A 19,693-nucleotide genomic window follows, 5' to 3' on the forward strand; every position below is an offset into this window, starting at 1 on the left:
CTAACTTTATTATCTGTTAGTTTCATTACGTTGCTGGTAGGTGGCACAAGTTTATTCACTAGTAAAAGTTGCGAACGTTTCTGAACTTTCTTGAAGAATTATGAACGCTTCATTTTTCTATGAACTCACGAATACGGATCCTTCCATACATTAGCGTAAGTTCTGCGTTCCATAATTTATAGTAAACCGTCTTATGGATATGGGAAATAGATTATTACGGGGCACGATAGGCGAAAGACTGATAGCTACAAAGAAAAAAGTCCCTCATAATTACAGACACGAACGAAAAAGAGCTGAAAAACGACCGATACTCCTTCACCTTCGGAGTACAGCGCAGATGAATTACTCGGCAAACGATCAGGGTCTTTTATTATTTCACGTAAAAGTTTAAGAGCTTTTAATCTTGGATTGTATTTGGAGATGTTGTAGCAGTGGAGGACTTTGTTTGCTCCCCCTCGCGGGTGCGCCGGAGTGTGAAGAGTCGCCGAAATTGAAAAGGACGACAATGGCGCTCTCCTTCTCGGCCCTCCGCATTTATACACAGCCGTCGAGGATGCTTACCTGACTGACACCGCCTCTTTGTATCACCTCGTTTTATGTTATTACGGAACTCCTATCCTTAAGGGCAACCTCCGAAGGACCGTAATAAGGTTCCTTCCGCGACAAAACAGCTTTTTCGTTCGGAGTTTTATTGGCTCCGGCTTTAAATTGCGTCGCTGAGTGTCGACCATAAACCCAGAGAGGAACTCTGAGGATTATCACTGCTGTCATTTATTTTTTCCCATTAAAAAAAGGAAAATGTGACAAGTAGAAGGGAGAAGAGATCTCTGCAAAGTTGCCGGATTTTTAAGGTGGTAGACTTCTGCTCTCAACGGTAACTTTTTTAATTCGTGTCTCTTCCTTTTATCCTCCGCTGTTTTCAGGACACGGATGAGGCCCATCTCGATATAAGTTATTTCTGAGGCAAAGAAACGATAGGAGGTTGCGGGGTGCAGCGGATTCGATTCGTCCCCTCGCGCGACCGCCAAGGGCGTGGGCGCGTTCGTTTTAGCTGTCGTAAATCGAAAACTTTGTTTTGTCAGTGTGTAATTGACATGCGCGAACTAGAGGCTAACGTTCGGTCTATTTTGCACAAAACTGCGACACTTGTAAACTCCTGACCTCCAGCCGGTATCTGCAGATGAACGACTACTGACTCGTCCAGTATCGAACTTATCTCTTTGACATCTCCTGTAACATCATGGTTATTTACACTCGTAGCAACTTCACTGTCTTACTCGCTTTGGCACAAGACGTACAAGAAAAAACATCTCACATTGTTAATGATCATCTACATCTACATCTACGTGATTACTCTGCTATTCACAATAAAGTGCATGGCAAAGGATTCAATGAACCACATCCAAACTGTGTCTCTACCGTTTCACTCTCGAAAGCCGTGCGGGAAAAACGAAAACTTAAATTTTTCTGTGCGAGCCCTGATTTCTTTTATTTTATCGTGATGATCATTTCTCCCTATGTAGGAGGGTGCAAACACAATGCTTTCGAAATCGGAGGAGAAAACTGGTGATTGAAATTTCATGAGAAGATCCCATCGCAACGAGAAACGCCTTTGTTTTAGTGATTGCCACTCCAGTTTACGTGTCATGTCTGTGGCACTATCTCCCCTACTTTGCGATAATACTAAACGAGCTGCTCTTCGTTGTACTTTCTCGATTTCATCCGTCAGTCCTATCTCATGCGAATCCCAGCAATACTGCAGAATAGGGAGGACAAGCGTGGTGTAAGCAGTCTCTTTAGTAGACCTGTTGCACCTTCGAAGTGTTCTGCCAGTGAATCGCAGTCTCTTCTTGGCTCTACCCACAACATTATTTATGTGATCGTTCCAATTTAGGGTATTTGTAATTGCAATCCCTAAGTATTTAGTTGAATTTACAGCCTTCGCATTTGTGTGACTTATCGCGAAATGGAAATTTAGCTGATTCCTTTTAGTACTCATGTAAATAACTTCACACTTTTCTTTATTCAGGGTGAATTGCCACGTTTCGCACCATGCAGATATCTTACCTAAATTATTTTGCAATTTTTTTGGTCATCTGATGACTATACAAGACTGCAAATGACAGCATCATCTACAAACAATCTAAGACAGCTACTGAGATTGTCTCCTGTGTTGTTAATATAGATCAGGAACAATAAAGGGCCTATAACACTTCCTTGGGGAACGCCGGATATTATTTCTGTTTTACTCGATGACTTTCCGTCAATTAATACGAACTGTGACCGTTCTGACAGGAAATCACGAATCCAGTCGCACAACTGAGGCGATATTCCATAGGCACGCAGTTTGGTTAGAAGTCGTTTGTGAGGAACAGTATCGAACACCTTCTGGAAATCTAAAAAAATGGAATCAATTTGACATCCCCTGTCGATAGCAGTCATTACTTCATGGGTATAACATGAGTATAACATATGAGAATAACATGTGTGGTTAAGTAAGACAACGTAAAAATGTATTCTTGAACCAACTGTGATTGATTAATTCTTAACAAAGCAAGATATCTTATGTCATTCTTACTCCCAAAGGTAAATATAACTTGAATACGTAAGCCGGTCCATTTAGGCACATACACAATTTCAAATATCAGCTGGGGACGTACCACCTAAACCATGCATAATGTAAAAATGAAATTAAAACTTGAATCTAAAACGCAGACAAAAGTATTGTGCCCTGTCAAATATCTTGAAAAGCAGAAACATCTCTAAGAAAACCAAAATATTCCTCTATAATTTAGTTATACAATCAATTCTAACGTATGTGTGTGAAACCTGAATTATGACAAAAGGAGACGATGAAGTTCTCAGTTAATTTGAGTGCAAAATACTACCTAAATGAATGATCCTGTCAGAAAATAGAACAATATAATCTGTTAGCAAAAACTAACATTTTATCAATAGTAGAAACAACCAGAACTAAGATTTGATCAAGAGATGTGATAACAAAAGACTTTCTAGATGGAAGAAGATCGCCAGGACGACCATGAATGAGATTTCTAGATGATGTGGAAAAGAGCCCAAAATTTTTTAACATTACGAAAAGGAGAGACCATAGTAAAACATAGTTAGGTAAAATATTGTGAAATCAGCCGCAAAAGCTTTGTGAAAGTGCTATTTATCCATTTTTATGAATAACATAAAGGTTCCAGACCAGTCATGACAGCTGAAGGTAGTGTTTTGTAATGAAATTTGGGCACGTTGCTTGACAGACAGCAGTCTACCAGTGGTGCCATTTCATTTTCATGCCGACACTACACCTCTTCTTTTAGTCCCATCCCACTTTATCGGACTCTGATCTGTGGCAGAAAATGTTATTCCTACTTTTATCCAGCTGAGGTTCATAGACATCACTTTAACCAAATTCGAATTAAAGCTACAGTGACAATCAGATCTATAAAGGAAAACCAAAAAATCGAATGTAACGAATTCAAAGCTGGCACACATATGACTTAGTAGACCTACCAAATGCAATTATCTGATGAGCAATTAACCTTCATTGTGAGGGTAGAAGTGTGATAGTGGTGACATGTACGCATAGCTCAGTAATGCTTGGAGTCATTACAGATAAGCTTTGTACATACGTATTTTTGTCATATGATGACGTGATGGAGAACGTGGCTGTTGTTTGAAGACAAATGTTGATGGTGTTAGGACAGCAACCAGCCACATTTGTGGCTGGTTGCTGTCCTAACACCATCAACATTTGGCACATACGTACTTTATTATGTGAAGAAAATACTGTTTGGATAAAACAACCGCTAACATCCTTGGGATTGTGAAAAAGTTCAAATGCTGAACATAACACAAAAAGTAAGGTATTAGTCTCTAAAAACTACAGCTTTAGATGCTGCTGTGGTGAATCTGGAGAGCCCCGGTGACATTTAATCCTAGGGATTAGGGGCAACTGCAGGAAGAAGTGTCAAGGAAAGCATAGCTGTGGGACAGTAAGAGCAGTTTCAACTACTCTCGGTAGACACATGTCTTACTTTTAGGGAAAAAGTCCATGGTATTAGAACACCTCTTGCATTCATAGGGAAGTTGGTTGGATGGTGAAGAAAGAGGGGTGACATGTTAATACCATTTCGAGAGACACGTTGAAACGTAGGAAACGTATCGGATACTAACAACCAAAACAGTACGGTGTGGAAGAGACACATCTGTCAGCAATATTTGTGGGAGTAGAAGGTGCTGACACGTTCATTTCGTTGTTGAAGGTTTGGAGCAGTTACAGTCAAATCTAATATGCCTTACAATTGGAAAAAAATAGTAAGGAGAGACGGAATCGAGACTTGGAGTAACGCAGATAGGGATGGTGGGTTGAGAAGGAAGTGACACGTTAAAACAGTCGGAAAGACCGATATAATTGTGAAATCCATGACATTTGGGGTTACTAGGGTGAATGGTCGTTTGTTTCCTATAAAACCATTCTACGTTTCCATTCCAACTTTCAGTATTCCCTGGTGGCTTGCCATCTGGGCACTTGATATTCATACTCCAAACTGATTTTTAAAGATTTTTCTTCACGTAGCATTTACCTGCCCCACCGACACTCATCCTTCCACAGTTTGCATTGTTCTAGTACTATGTACAATGTATTTATCCCGTCTTTGTCAATGATACAATGATACAATCCTCCCTGTACCCTTTCTCTTACTCTGCGTCCTCTACCCCACACCCACACTGTTAACCGAGGGGACACCTTCACTGGGATAAGTTCACCATAAAACGAAGTTCTGCCCGATTTGCCTCCTCGAAGGGCTGGATAAGTGAGTATTCAGCGTCCAGGTTGTGTCAGGGTTTCCCATATTATCAACCATTCTCCGTGGATTCCTCGGTACTCGCCCAAGAGTACTCATGTTGACAAGAGTTCTCTCCTGGCGTCTGAAGTACGCTTGCACGTTACCTTTACTTTACAAATGTGTCGATATGTATACGGACTTTACCTTCGCGTATAGTCGGCGGACAACTGCCGTGGTGTTCACAGTCCAATGGATTCCTCCTGGCCGTATAAGGCTCTGGCAACTTCCTTGGCGGGAACCTCAGTCGATAGACGCATCATGGCCTCGGTCCTATCGAATCGCTACACAGCGACCGCAGAACTTAATGACCCCATGAGATAAACGAATCCTCTCTTTCTGCTGCAAGCATACAGTATCTACCGAGGCTATGTTCTCTGGCAACTCGACACATTGTAGTTGTCACTGTAGTCCTGAACATGTATGGTTTCCCTTTCGAGCTAGTGTAACTCCATAATAGATAGTGAGTAGTTTATACAGTGTAATATACTCAACCGGCCATTAAAATTGCTGCACCAGGAAGAAATGCAGATGATAAACGAGTATTCGCTGGACAAATATATTATACTAGAACTGGCATGTGATTACATTTTCACGCAGTTTGGGTGCATAGATCCTGAGAAATCAGTACCCAAAACAACCACCTCTGGCCGTAATAACGGCATTGATACGCCTGGGCATTGAGTCAAACAGAGCTTGGATGATGTGTACAGGTACAGCTGCCAATGCACCTTCAACACGATACCACACTTCATCAAGAGTAGCGACTGGCGTATTGTGACGAGCCAGTTGCTCGGCCACCATTGGCCAGACGTTTTCAATTGGTGAGAGATCTGGAGAATGTGCTGGCCAGGACAGCAGTCGAACATTTTCTGTATCCAGAAAGACCCGTACAGGACCTGCAACATGCGGTCGTGCATTATCCTGCTGAAATGTAGGCTTTCGCAGGGATCGAATGAGGGGTAGAGCCACGGGTCGTAACACATCTGAAATGTAACGTCCACTGTTCAACGTGCCGTCAATGCGAACAAGAGGTGATACGCCATTATGGCGATGACGAATACACGCTTCCAATGTACGTTCACTGCGATGTCGCCAAACATGGATGCGACCATCATGATGCTGTAAACAGAACCTGGATCCATCCGAAAAAATGACGTTTTGCCATTCGCGCACCCAGGTTCGTCGTTGAGTACACCATCGCAGTCGCTGTTGTCTGTGATGCAGCGTCAAGGGTAACCGCAGCCATGGTCTCAGAGCTGATAGTCCATGCTGCTGCAAACGTCGTTGAACTGTTCGTGCGGCTGGTTGTTGTCTTGCAAACGTCCCCATCTTTTGACTCAGGGATCGAGACGTGGCTGCACAATCCGTTACAGCCATGCGGATAAGATGCCTGTCATCTCGACTGCTATTGATACGAGGCCGTTGGGATCCAGCACGGTGTTCCGTATTACCCTTCTGAACCCACCGATTCCATATTCTGCTAACATTCATTGGATCTCGACTAACGCGAGCAGCAATGACCCGATACGATAAACCGCTATTGCCATAGGCTACGATCCGACCTTTATCAAAGTCTGAAACGTGATGGTACGTATTTTTCCTCCTTACACGAGGCATCACAACAACGTTTCACCAGCCAACGTAGGTCAACTGCTGTTTGTGTATGAGAAATCGGTTGGAAACTTTCCTCATGTGAGCACATTGTAAGTGTCGCCACCGGCGTCAACCTTGTGTGAATGCTCTGAAAAGCTAATCATTTGCATATCACAGCATCGTCTTCCTGTCGGTTAAATTTCGCGTCTGTAGCAGGTCATCTTCGTGGCGTAGCAATTTTTATGGCCAGTAGTGTATTATGTGAAGTATGAAGTGTTGACTCTTTACTGCTTCATGCCCTTGCATTACTGTAAGGAAGTGGATTTTAGCGAAATATGTTTTGTAGCATTATAACTGTGTGCTTAAATAATTGAATTTTATTAAATGTGTTTGTTTATGTATGAGAAACTGCAGTGTAAAAACTGCTTCATACTTAGGGACTTTGTATTACGTAATGTAAAAGACAGTGATTCCCCTCAGCTACGGAAATGGTGTGGGGCGAGCTAAAAGGTGGAATTGGAGCTCAGACTGAGCGGGAAGTGAGAGAGAACAGAAGGCAGTCAGTAGCAAGCAGTCGACCAGTCAACAGCGCAGGTGCCGAGCGAGGTATCCAGTATCTAATTTGAGATGGAATGGCGTCGGGTGTAATTGTGGCTGTACAATGGTGCTCTCGCATTGGAAATAGCTCTAAAAATTATATTCACGCCGCCAAGAAGAATTAAATAGAGCTTATTACTGCCAATCGAGAGACCAGGTAGTCGCCACGTGCTCGCCACCACTATTGCGCCACTACTTCACCAGATCCGAGAGGTTAGAGCTGTATAACAGTATGAACCAGAGTGTTTGCGTGATTTAATTTGCAATAATAACTCAAATGTTGCTGAACTTTGTGTTCGAACCATGAATTTACTCCTTTCATGGTACCTAACAGGGTCCTCTCCTCAAAATTATTTAACACCGAGTATCCTGTGTGTGAAAACTGACAATAATCTGTGTTATTTGCTTGTGCCTAATTTCTGAATGCAAAAATATATAAACGTGGATAGTCAGATTACTGGTTTCATTGAAATCAACTGAGATATCTGCTAATTAATTTAAAAAATCTCCAATGCGTTTTGGTTTGCTTCTGGTTTACAAATAACAGTGTTACAATGTTCAGTGGTGTAAAAGTTGTCAGTGAAAATCACTTGCTTCCCAAGTGGTGTTATAAAGCATTTGGTTTTGATGCTATTGGAAGTTGATCGTTTACTTGAAGTCATTTCTGAAGTTGTAGAGAGTATTGTCAGTGCAAATAATGTTGAAAATTTTCAAGATAAAGGATCTTAAGTGGGGCAGTATTTCAGCTTTTTTCATAATGCAAAATATTTCTGAAAAATGTGTATAGTTTGCTTATATAAAGAAGGGATGGTTCGTGGGACCCCATTTCACTCTTTTATATCAGGAAGAAATAAAACTGAATAGTTATTTTCTAGCTAAAGAAACAAGAAGTGATTATTTAAAAGAGTATGTATAAAAGGTATGTGTACAGTACTATTTGGTATATATGTGTCACAGTCGAACTTTAATTCCTACCAGATGCCACTTAGTCTTGTGTGTGCCCTAGGGAACAATTCGTGTGCCAATTTAGTGAAGATTGTGGTTAACAGGGATATAGTGTCTTTTCCATTTCTGTGATTGCTTAACTATGCTGTTGATAACTACTGCTACCTACTGCGTAGTTCGTCTTGTTCTTGTAGGTGTTCATTGCACTTGATTAAGAAAGGATTTATGAAAGTTACTTTTGCAAGAGTAAAACTAGATTCATTAAAAATAATGTTTCCACATTATTATGCCTAATTAGGCTGGCGACCGTTTTATATTTCATTTACAGGAACCCTATTACTGTAATTTCTTACTAAATTTTAATCTTTCTGTTGTCTACCCTCAAGAATTTCATGTTCAGTACCCTCTTTCTGTTAGGTAACACACGGTCAAACTCAAAAAATCCTCCCAGAGTGTAACATTTACTGTGCGTTTAAGTCATATTTAGGCAAATTGCAGCGGTAGTGTCATATTTAGCTTCCTTGTGACAGGTTTGTAAGTTTCGTTATTAGGAAACAGTGTGGCACAACGCTAGTAATAGTATTATACGCGCATGCGATTTATATGTATTAATCAAAGAGTCGTTGGAGTCGGGAGGTGACAGTCTGAATTTTGAGTTGGTTAGCGTTAGAGGAGTGGTATAACGTGGAATACTCTCTTGGCTCGCATTTACGCCGTACTAGCTGAGTACCCGGCGTTTCTGGGTATTTATTTTCTCCATTCTTTTGTTAGACCTTCTCCTTCTCACCCCGTCTCTCCCATGTCCTCTCTGTCAATCTACTCCTCTTCCTTTCCTCTTCCCCCTTTGCCTGTTCGCCTACTTCTGCCCCCTCTGCCTGCCTGTCTCTTCCTCCCCTTTTCCTGTCCATCGCTGTCTGTCCACCTCCTCCTCTCCAAACTCTGTCTCCACGCTATCACGCTCATCCCAATACAAGGCTGCTAGTTCTTACCCCCACAATATTTCTTTTTACGCATCGCAGTATTTCACCTTATATCTCATAAACTACGTGTCGTACAATGATATATTTTTGTTGGTGTATTTAGGAACAGATGTGGATACTGCCTGAGAAAAGTGTTGCGAATAGAGTAAGTTGCAATGAAGTAATAAATTTAAACCTATTGCATGATGCCGTAGTTTTGCCACGCATCTCAGGATTATGTCACCATATCCCCTGAATTGTGAGTCGTAAAAAGACGTTTTTTTTTTTTTTTGGTACTTTCAGTTATATCTTCTTCTCCTTCTTTCGTTTTGGACATCTTAAGACCACGTTAATTCGCTTCGGTTTCGTTTCTTCTGCTCTTTCTTCTTTCCCAATATTCTTTAATTCTCATAGCAACCGTCTTCGTTCTTCTGTCCAAGATGATTTTTTCTGGGTTTCGTTCTGTCCTCGAAAGCTTTGAAGGCCTGAATTTTTTATTTAAAATCACAGTGTTGTATATCTCTGGTTCCTGTATTCTGATTTGTTCCAGATCTCTTTGTATGTCTTGGATCCATCGTACTTTGATTTTCTTGTTCATCAGAAATTGTGTGATTCGCCCTGTTACCCTTCCATGGTCCATTCTGAGGATACATCCGAAGAACATGCTCCTTCTTTTCCTGATGACGTCAGAAATTTTGTCTGTGTTGGTATACACTTTCTGGTTGGCTCGATTTTTGAATTGACCAACTTCTGTTCTTCGTGGTCCTAATATCATTCTGAGAATATCTCGTTCTATCAGTTCTAGGCTCATAATCACTCCGGTTCTTGCTGAGTTAAGAGTTTCTGCTGCAAATAGAGCTTCAGGGACGATCACTGTTTGGTAATGTTTCAGTTTTGTACTTATCGAAATATTCTCCTTGGTGTAGGTGTTGATAGTTAATTTATATGCTAAGTTCATTTTGTTTATTCGTGCTCCCATTGCTCCATTTTCGGTCAGTCCAGTGTCTATCCATTCTCGAAGGTATTTGAATCTCACCACCTTCTAAGTTTTCTCTCCTTCTATTGTCATCCATGTAGGAGTTGTCTTGATGTTTGTCATGTATTGTGTCATCTCGGTACAGATCTGCAGGCCTGCTGAAGCTGCCTGTCTCTGCAGCTCTGTGGTTTGGTTAACTGCCGCTTCTAGTGAGTCGGACAGGATCACAATGTCAGTTGCGAGTGCTAGACAATCTACCCGTACTCCTTTATTCTTACACCCCAGTCGTATTCCACACAGTCCTTTCAGTCCTTGTCGCCTCTCTCTGATCACCTTATGGAGGGCACAGTTAAAGAGCATAGGGGAGAGTCAGTCTCGCTGTCTCACCCCGGTTTTAATCTTAAAGGCCTCCGACAACTTTCCTCTGAACTTCACCTTGGATGTTGTGTTGCTTAGGGTCTGTTTCACCAGTTCACTGGATTTTCTATCCAAACTCATCTCCCCTAAAATTTGGAACAGTGTGTGTGTCTACAGAATCATAGTCTTTCTTAAAGTCTATGAATGTAAGCACGAACTTTTTGCTACTCTGTTTTTGATAAGTGATTATCAGTTTTAGATTCAGGGTCAGTTCTCGCATGATCTCTCCTTTCTGAAGCCTCCTTGGTGCTCATCAATTTGTGGATTTGGTTGTTCTTCCACTCTATTTAGCAGTGTTTTTGAGAATACCTTTTAGGTCACAAGTATTGAAGAAATTCTCCTGTAGTTCCCAGGTTCCGTCTCATCGCCTTACTTCTGCATAGGATGTGCCGATGTTCAACCTTCTGGAAGCTGCTCTTCTTCCCAGATTTTTCGTATGATTTGTGTAGCTCTATGATCACATTCTCGTTCGCGATGATCCCGTCTTCCTAGGTGCTTTGTTAGTTTTCAAGGTTCTTATAATGTTTTTAACCTCTTCCACAGTTGATGGTTCCGAGTCGGGGGTTTGGTTCTTTCTCATTGTAACTGACTGTCTCGGATGGCACTTCACAATTCAGGAGGACTTCAAAGTATTCCGCTAAATCTGACTGTTTCCCACCTCTCCATACACTGTCTTTCCTTCTTTATTCTTAAAGCTGAGGTTTCGACGATCATATCTACCTAAGTTGGTCTTGAATGTTCTATAGAAGTCTCGCGTGTTGTTCTTCCGAAAGTCTTCTTATATTTGAGTTAAACGTTCTTGCAAATATTTCCTGTTGAGATTTCTGATAGTTTTAGTACCGGTTTTCTTACTTCTTAGAAGTTCTTTAGATTTTATGGTGTTTTATGAGAGCACCAATCAACCCACTCTTTGTGACGCTTTTCGATTGCTTTATCTCCTTCTACCGACCACCATGCATGTTTCTTCCTCTTCTCCAGGTGAACTGTTTCCTCTGCACTGTCTATCAGTGCATCTTTCAACTGTTCCCAACCTTGATAGTTCTTCTGACTCAAGCTCGCTTTAAAATCTTTGCTAGTTGTAAGTTTCTCTGTATCATACTTCACAATACAGGTCTGATGGGCTCTTTGTAGAAATTTGATTTTGGATAGAAAGTGATCTGAGTCTAAATTTGCACCACTGAGGACTTTGCCATTTTGAATTTCCTTCTGTGCGTGTCTTGATATTGCTACATGGTCAAGCTGAAACTCTCCTAGTAATTGATTGGGAGATACGCAAGTTTTCTGTTTTCTTGGAAGGCGTTTAAACGTCATTGATTTCATTATCAGGTCAAAGGTCTTACAAATTTCCACTAGTCGTTCGCCATTCCGATGACTCCTGTTGGGGGTTGGATAGTTCCCAGTTATGTTTCTGAACTTCCTCTCTTTTCCCTAGCTGAGCACTGAAGTCTCCAAGTAGTATGACAACATTCTTAGTTGGAACCTTGGACAGTGTTTCATCCAGGTCTTCCCAGAATTCTTCTAATTTCTCTGGGTCGGTTCTATTAGTCTCATTTGTGGGAGCATGTATATTGACCAAGGTATAAATCATATTTGTTCCACTAAACGTAAGAGTGGGAAGTCTACTGTTTCTGGAGCTAAGGTCAGTGATGGCTCCCAGGATTTTTTTTATTGATTATAAAGCCTGTGTGCAGTTGAGGTACATTCTTCATTACTCTATTCCCAGGTTTTCCCTTCAGAATGTGATATCCTTCCGATTCAAATGCTGCTTCATCTGTATATCTTGTTTCTTGTTGTGCAGTTACAAAGATTGTTTGCTCAGCCAGAGTATCAGTAAGCTGTTTCAGTTTTCCAGTTTTGAGGAGTGAGTTAGCACTGAAGGTAGTAAAGTATGATACTTTCTTACTTTTCAGTCTCTTGCATGCTGGTGTGAGCTGCCCAGAATCCGTTGGCTCACTAACGTTGTCAGTGACAACAGTGGATTGGTTACCACCTGGGGTCGTGCTTTCTATAAGGGAACTTTCCATCATGCTGAATCGAATGATTTATGTTGGGGTCAACACCTAAGCGTTGACAGGGTTACAACTGGGGTAGTTAGCCACAGAGGTGCCTTGAGATGTGTTGTGCACATAGTTCCACGTAGTCAGCGCGTACACAACTTTCCCACTAGAGTGCACCCCGCTAAGCACAACAGCGCAGGCGCAGCGCTCGTCCGTCCCCGCACTCCGAGATGGCGCTGCCTTAGAGACAGACCAAATTCTGCTTCCGCCGATCCGCGTATTAATATGTAGCGCAGCCAATGAGACTGCTGCTAACGTAGAACCTTTTCTCATCGCGGATCACACTCGCGCAGTGATACCTGAACGCGCGAGGTATTAAACGAGTGTACAGACCTCCGGTTAGTCAGTCTGCACCAGTCTGTACCAGTCTGCATCAGTCTGTACCAGTTAATAGTCAAATTTCAGTCTGCACCTAATAAGATTAACATATTCCTGTACATAGCCATGACGATAAATGAATAGACACTTTGTCAAGTATCAGAGATACGTGAGAATAAGATTAACGTACCAAGACCAAAGGAACTTCAGATTGTCAATTGTAAATAGCATCCAGAATCAAGTTACGTAATGTCTATGCTTTTTATTATTTTAATAAATGTGTGTGAAAATTAATCTAGTTCTGTTTAAAGTTGGTCACCGTCAACCTGCTACTCTAAGCATGCAAGTGGCATTTTTATTGTCTGAACTAACGGCAGAAGATAAACACACCACGATAAGACCACGAGACATTTTGCTGACACTTGCCTACTTCGTTAGGGCGACAAGTCAAATAATCTGATGGTGTGTGTACCGAAGGTCTTACAGTATGCACACTACAAGATGTGACCTGGTTTCTCTTTCATGGCTTTTTTGGGTTCCAACCCTCCTCCCTTATCTGGGCTTGGGACTGGCAGCAGCATTTTCGTCTTACTCAGTCCACCCATTAGTACTACAGGTGGAGTTACTTTCAGTTATATATATGAATACTTACTATTAAAAACAGTCTTGATCACTTTTTATTTAACAAGGTGACCGGTTTCGACCACTACTGTGGTCATCTTCAGACCATTGAGTAGGAACCTCTGTTCTGTTGTAGATTCTACAACAGAACAGAGGTTCCTACTCAATGGTCTGAAGATGACCACAGTAGTGGTCGAAACCGGTCACCTTGTTAAATAAAAAGTGATCAAGACTGTTTTTAATAGTAATTATTTATAAGACATTGATCACTGCTGTTCCCATAATGTATTCAAAAGTAATTCATATATGAATACTGTTTGAAAAAATTGTCTTGAATACAGTTAGTAGTAAAGAAGTGGTAAATTAAAACGTTATGCTTCATAAGGCAGTTTTACTCCGTGAGCAGCGAAAATCTAGTAAGTGATAAACATTTTACCTTTCCTCGTTTTGTGGGGTTGTCAGCGAGAAATAGCTTCGAAAATATTTGAAATAATGTGTAAATTTTGTTTCAAGTCCCTAAGTGCTCTTGTTCTGATATAGTGAATCAATGAACTATGGGTACGTGTGCGTCGTGGGCTACACTACTTTTCCTCCCTTAATCCACCTCTTGATGGGTGGGTGGTTCTTACCCTCACAGTGAGTCTTTCTGGACTGTAAGTGATATGTGTGACAAGTTTGGTTGAATTAAGTCCAGTAGTATAGGAGGAGATGTTGGAACATTCTCAGATATACACACATACATATATTATACGTACATCTATTTCTGTAATTTGTTTGGTTTATAGGGTCTACTATTTTTCGTGGTTTGACAAATTTTTATTTTCATTCAGCCTTTATACCAGCTACCATTTCTGACGCCATAGTCGTCCACTAATCTAAGGGAGGGAAGTCACGTGCCCTATCTGCCTGTGAAGTGTATAAACTTAGTTCTGCGTTGTCGTATTTTAACTGTTTGTAGACTGTATTTCCTGAAGCGGAAACCGGGGACCAACCCAGCAGCCCGGGAGCCCGGCATTTGGTAAACGAGGTTGAAAACTATCTAAATCCCTCACTTATGCTCGACAGTGTATCAGGTCAAAGCTCGTTAATCATCAGGGCGGGTTTGATTCCGGACTGGCACATCTCCCTCTGTCAAGCAGCAGGTTAACCTATACAGACATGTCAGTGACATGGAACAGTAATCGACACACAATAAAAGATTAATGTAGACGATGAGTAAGCAGAGCAAACTTAATGAAAAGAAGAATATTGATGAGTAATACAACTAAAAGGATTGAAAGAAATAAAGTTCTGGTTTACACGTGGCTCAAATGGTAAAGCGGACACTCGCATAATAATGATAGGAAACAGTAACTGTTATATACGATTCGACTTTTGATGGCGATTAATCCATGACACTTACTGTAGTGACAATAGTATTGTAACAATAGTAACGATTGTAAGAGCGAACAGGCCTAATAGGGTTGAAGTTTTTATCAAAAAGATAGTGACCATATTTACATATTTTGCTTGTCCTAAATTACTGAATACAAATCATTCAGCTAGAATGGACTATTGGAATTAAAATGAGTACTCATCGAACTGTATTTTAGTCGAAACTGGGTACTAGGCACATGGTCACAGACCCTAATCTTCCCTTCTTTTCCTGTATGCAAGTTAAACCCTCAAACTACATGGATTCCAATAGGCTAAAACAATTTGCGACCAACAACATACGACGAGGGTCTGAGTCTCTCCACGAGAGAGTTCGGATAACTCAGGACAATGTCTCACAGACTGTTTTTAGAGAATTTTTAGACTCCAAGTTTCCTTCCCTCGCTGCGTAAACATTAATGACGACAAATTGTTTAATAACATGTATTAAAATTGACTAAATCTGTGTCGAACACGAATAAATTACATAACTTAGAGCCTTCGGGCTACAGAATGGGGTATGAAAAGAGTCTCTAAATATGAATTCTTAACCTGACACTTTTATACCGCTTTACAGGTTCGGTTTTAAGAAACATTGACTGTTTATGCAGTTTCGCTCAATAATACAACCAAATTTTGTTTGTAATTTCTCCGCAATATCACTTGCCGACGGCTTCCAGTCCGCCTCCTACGCACGTTTGACAATTCAAGCAGTGAACTTCATCCCACATTTGTCGCATACTACTGAAACCTGTTATTATCTGGTTTTTTACAAATTGTATCCAAAGAAATTTCGAAGTATTATTAAAACTTGGTTTCCACAACAGAAGGAAAACAAATAAAATGAAAGAAGGGAAAGTGGCATAGAAATCCGACTGAAAACATGAGAATGTGTACATAAAATTCCTTCCCGGCTTTGTAAATTCTCAGAACTAATTTTCAGTTTCACATGTACCCTAAAACATAATCTGGGACTAGGTACTTAATGAATAAAATTAATTACTCATAAATAACACAGTTTTTTGTGTTCCCTTTGCCAGCATATTTGTAGCAAAGTTTCTGTCACTTCGGTAAAGAAATATATTCCTCTCGTTAATTCAAATGGTCTGCTACTTATAAACGTTTATTTTTGACATTAATCATTGACAGTTTTGAAATCATTACGAAATCGAGAATTAGGAGGTACGTACACCTCGTAAGTACCCGGCCATCGGCTCGAAAACGCAGCTGTTTCCAATAATCAATTACTCTGTGACATGTAGAGCTTCATCGTTCGCTTTGGAAGATTAGCTAAATTTCCACACAGCTGCTACTCTCATTTCAGATAGGATAATTTACGTTATCCTCATTAATACGACCCGTGATTCGGTTTCTTAGTGTGAGAAATCACGACGTAGTTGGTGACAAAACATGAGTTTGTTACTGCTGTAGCCTCAATCAGTTTCACGGAAGCCTAACTTTTCCAGACGAACACACAGTATGTATCAGAATTTTATGGCAAGTAAAATTCGATATACTTTGAAAACTTAATATATTACGTATGGACGATTAAGCCATATTCGTCGGTCGTGCATGATTTCGTTTCTCGTATTTCAGTAGAATATTTGTTCCTAGATTCAAGACCATTTTGTACCTTGGAAAAGTTTTTTACATTTCCAGAGTAATCATTTTAAATTGCAAAAAAAAGAGCACACAGAAAGTGAATTCTGTTACTTGAAAGTGAAGAAAGAAAAAAAATACTCAACTCCTGTTACAACAAAAGTCTGACATGTGTTCCAAGGAGATACACTCTCCCCTTCGCAGTTTCGAACTTACGAGTTTTCGGTCCAAAAGCAAATGCTCTCAGTGGGTTTCCTGGAGGGAAAGCGTGTGACAACCATTTGAGGCGCTACGGTCGCAGGTTCGAATCCTGCCTCGGGCATGGATGTGTGTGATGTCCTTAGGTTAGTTAGGTTTACGTAGTTCTAAGTTCTAGGGGACTGATGACCTCAGAAGTTAAGTCCCATAGTGCTCAGAGCCATTTGAACCATTTTTGAACCATTTGAGGAACCCAAGGAACATTCGGATATGCCGGAAAGGCGAATCCTGGATTTGCCTTTAATCTAAAAAGAATGAAGGCACACGCACTGTCGCTAGGACTGTCCACTCGTATCATATCTTAAAACTGAAAACGTCGAATTCATTCCGTATATCTCCTATCTCACACTGCCACGTCTTCCTATAATGCATGAAATGACTTCCCCCTCGACGATTTGAAGGAATTAATTTGTGAGAAACTGTAGATCTCACTGTTTTACATTAGTGGGGAAGACATTTTATGTAGTGGTTTGAAGACAGTTTGCTCGTGCTACGAAAGTTGCTTGGCGAGTGATGGCCCTAGTAGAGAAAAATGAGCAGGAAGTACGCTGTACAAGTCTCGCTTTTAAGTTCCGTTTTTCATCTTTGTGAGCCACCAGATTCTTACGTCTGAGACGTAGCATACAGGGTGGAAGAGTTTGGTCATTCCTGGTTCTCTCAAAAATGTCAGTGACTTTGTAGGAATGTCGTATAAACCAGGTGACGTGCTACGTGAATTCTTCTCGCAGTGTAATATCTTCCATCTGATCATCATTATCTACTTCGTCTTCCCTTTTCGTTGTACTGCATCCAAATTAGTTTCTTTATTTTAAACATACAATTACAATTTATTATGGCGCTTTATGCACACTGGGATTCATGAGGATAATAAAGCTCTGTCGTGTACATACAAACATTATGGTTAGTGGTAGTTTCAGTATTACTCGCCAACATCATGGTCATCTTATGTTACATCAAAGTACTTCATCCCGTCTTTATTATTATTAGCTAATACGTCCAGTATACATGTACTGTGCAAAACATACGAATTTACACTCCTGGAAATGGAAAAAAGAACACATTGACACCGGTGTGTCAGACCCACCATACTTGCTCCGGACACTGCGAGAGGGCTGTACAAGCAATGATCACACGCACGGCACAGCGGACACACCAGGAACCGCGGTGTTGGCCGTCGAATGGCGCTAGCTGCGCAGCATTTGTGCACCGCCGCCGTCAGTGTCAGCCAGTTTGCCGTGGCATACGGAGCTCCATCGCAGTCTTTAACACTGGTAGCATGCCGCGACAGCGTGGACGTGAACCGTATGTGCAGTTGACGGACTTTGAGCGAGGGCGTATAGTGGGCATGCGGGAGGCCGGGTGGACGTACCGCCGAATTGCTCAACACGTGGGGCGTGAGGTCTCCACAATACATCGATGTTGTCGCCAGTGGTCGGCGGAAGGTGCACGTGCCCGTCGACCTGGGACCGGACCGCAGCGACGCACGGATGCACGCCAAGACCGTAGGATCCTACGCAGTGCCGTAGGGGACCGCACCGCCACTTCCCAGCAAATTAGGGACACTGTTGCTCCTGGGGTATCGGCGAGGACCATTCGCAACCGTCTCCATGAAGCTGGGCTACGGTCCCGCACACCGTTAGGCCGTCTTCCGCTCACGCCCCAACATCGTGCAGCCCGCCTCCAGTGGTGTCGCGACAGGCGTGAATGGAGGGACGAATGGAGACGTGTCGTCTTCAGCGATGAGAGTCGCTTCTGCCTTGGTGCCAATGATGGTCGTATGCGTGTTTGGCGCCGTGCAGGTGAGCGCCACAATCAGGACTGCATACGACCGAGGCACACAGGGCCAACACCCGGCATCATGGTGTGGGGAGCGATCTCCTACACTGGCCGTACACCACTGGTGATCGTCGAGGGGACACTGAATAGTGCACGGTACATCCAAACCGTCATCGAACCCATCGTTCTACCATTCCTAGACCGGCAAGGGAACTTGCTGTTCCAACAGGACAATGCACGTCCGCATGTATCCCGTGCCACCCAACGTGCTCTAGAAGGTGTAAGTCAACTACCCTGGCCAGCAAGATCTCCGGATCTGTCCCCCATTGAGCATGTTTGGGACTGGATGAAGCGTCGTCTCACGTGGTCTGCACGTCCAGCACGAACGCTGGTCCAACTGAGGCGCCAGGTGGAAATGGCATGGCAAGCCGTTCCACAGGACTACATCCAGCATCTCTACGATCGTCTCCATGGGAGAATAGCAGCCTGCATTGCTGCGAAAGGTGGATATACACTGTACTAGTGCCGACATTGTGCATGCTCTGTTGCCTGTGGTTCTGTCAGTGTGATCATGTGATGTATCTGACCCCAGGAATGTGTCAATAAAGTTTCCCCTTCCTGGGACAATGCATTCACGGTGTTCTTATTTCAATTTCCAGGAGTGTATATATCTTTCCAGTTGTACATAACATTCTTACCATATACTTCTTACGTTATCCTTTGTCACGTAGAGTTACTGACATTCATCAAAATTATTATATTGCATCCTTACTACTTTGTGAACTGTACGAGGCCGTGAAATTCATAATATTATCAATTCGTCTCCAATGCATTAAATGCTTATTTATTATTATTTAGTGATTGAGATATTTTACTTTGTATCGATTAGTAACGACATCCGATTGTGTCGTATACATCCATTTCCGAAGTTTCACAGTAAGTTTCAACTTACTGTGCCTTTGTCATATATGCTTTCATCAGGTTTCAAACCACCTTTTGAAAATATATTTGTTTGACGCCACAACAGCACTGGCATATGATTACTGACGTGCATTTGTTTTACCTTGCTGTTCGTTTTGTGTTGGCCGCGCGCGTCGTTTGAGCGTATATCAAGTGCCAGAAAGAAATGGATGGCAATTTTTTTTGACGTATGTGTATTTATGTACGTGTCACAAATGTGTGAGCAACTGAATACAGGAGAGAGACAGAGGGGGGGGGAGGGGGGGGGGGAAGAGGGAGGATGAGGATATTAAGGCGGAAAGGATAAAACAGAAGCGAGAGAATGCATTAGAAAACGTAGCTGCTTCA

Source organism: Schistocerca nitens, chromosome 4 (genome assembly GCF_023898315.1).
Source record: "Schistocerca nitens isolate TAMUIC-IGC-003100 chromosome 4, iqSchNite1.1, whole genome shotgun sequence".
NCBI classification, from domain to species: domain Eukaryota; kingdom Metazoa; phylum Arthropoda; class Insecta; order Orthoptera; family Acrididae; genus Schistocerca; species Schistocerca nitens.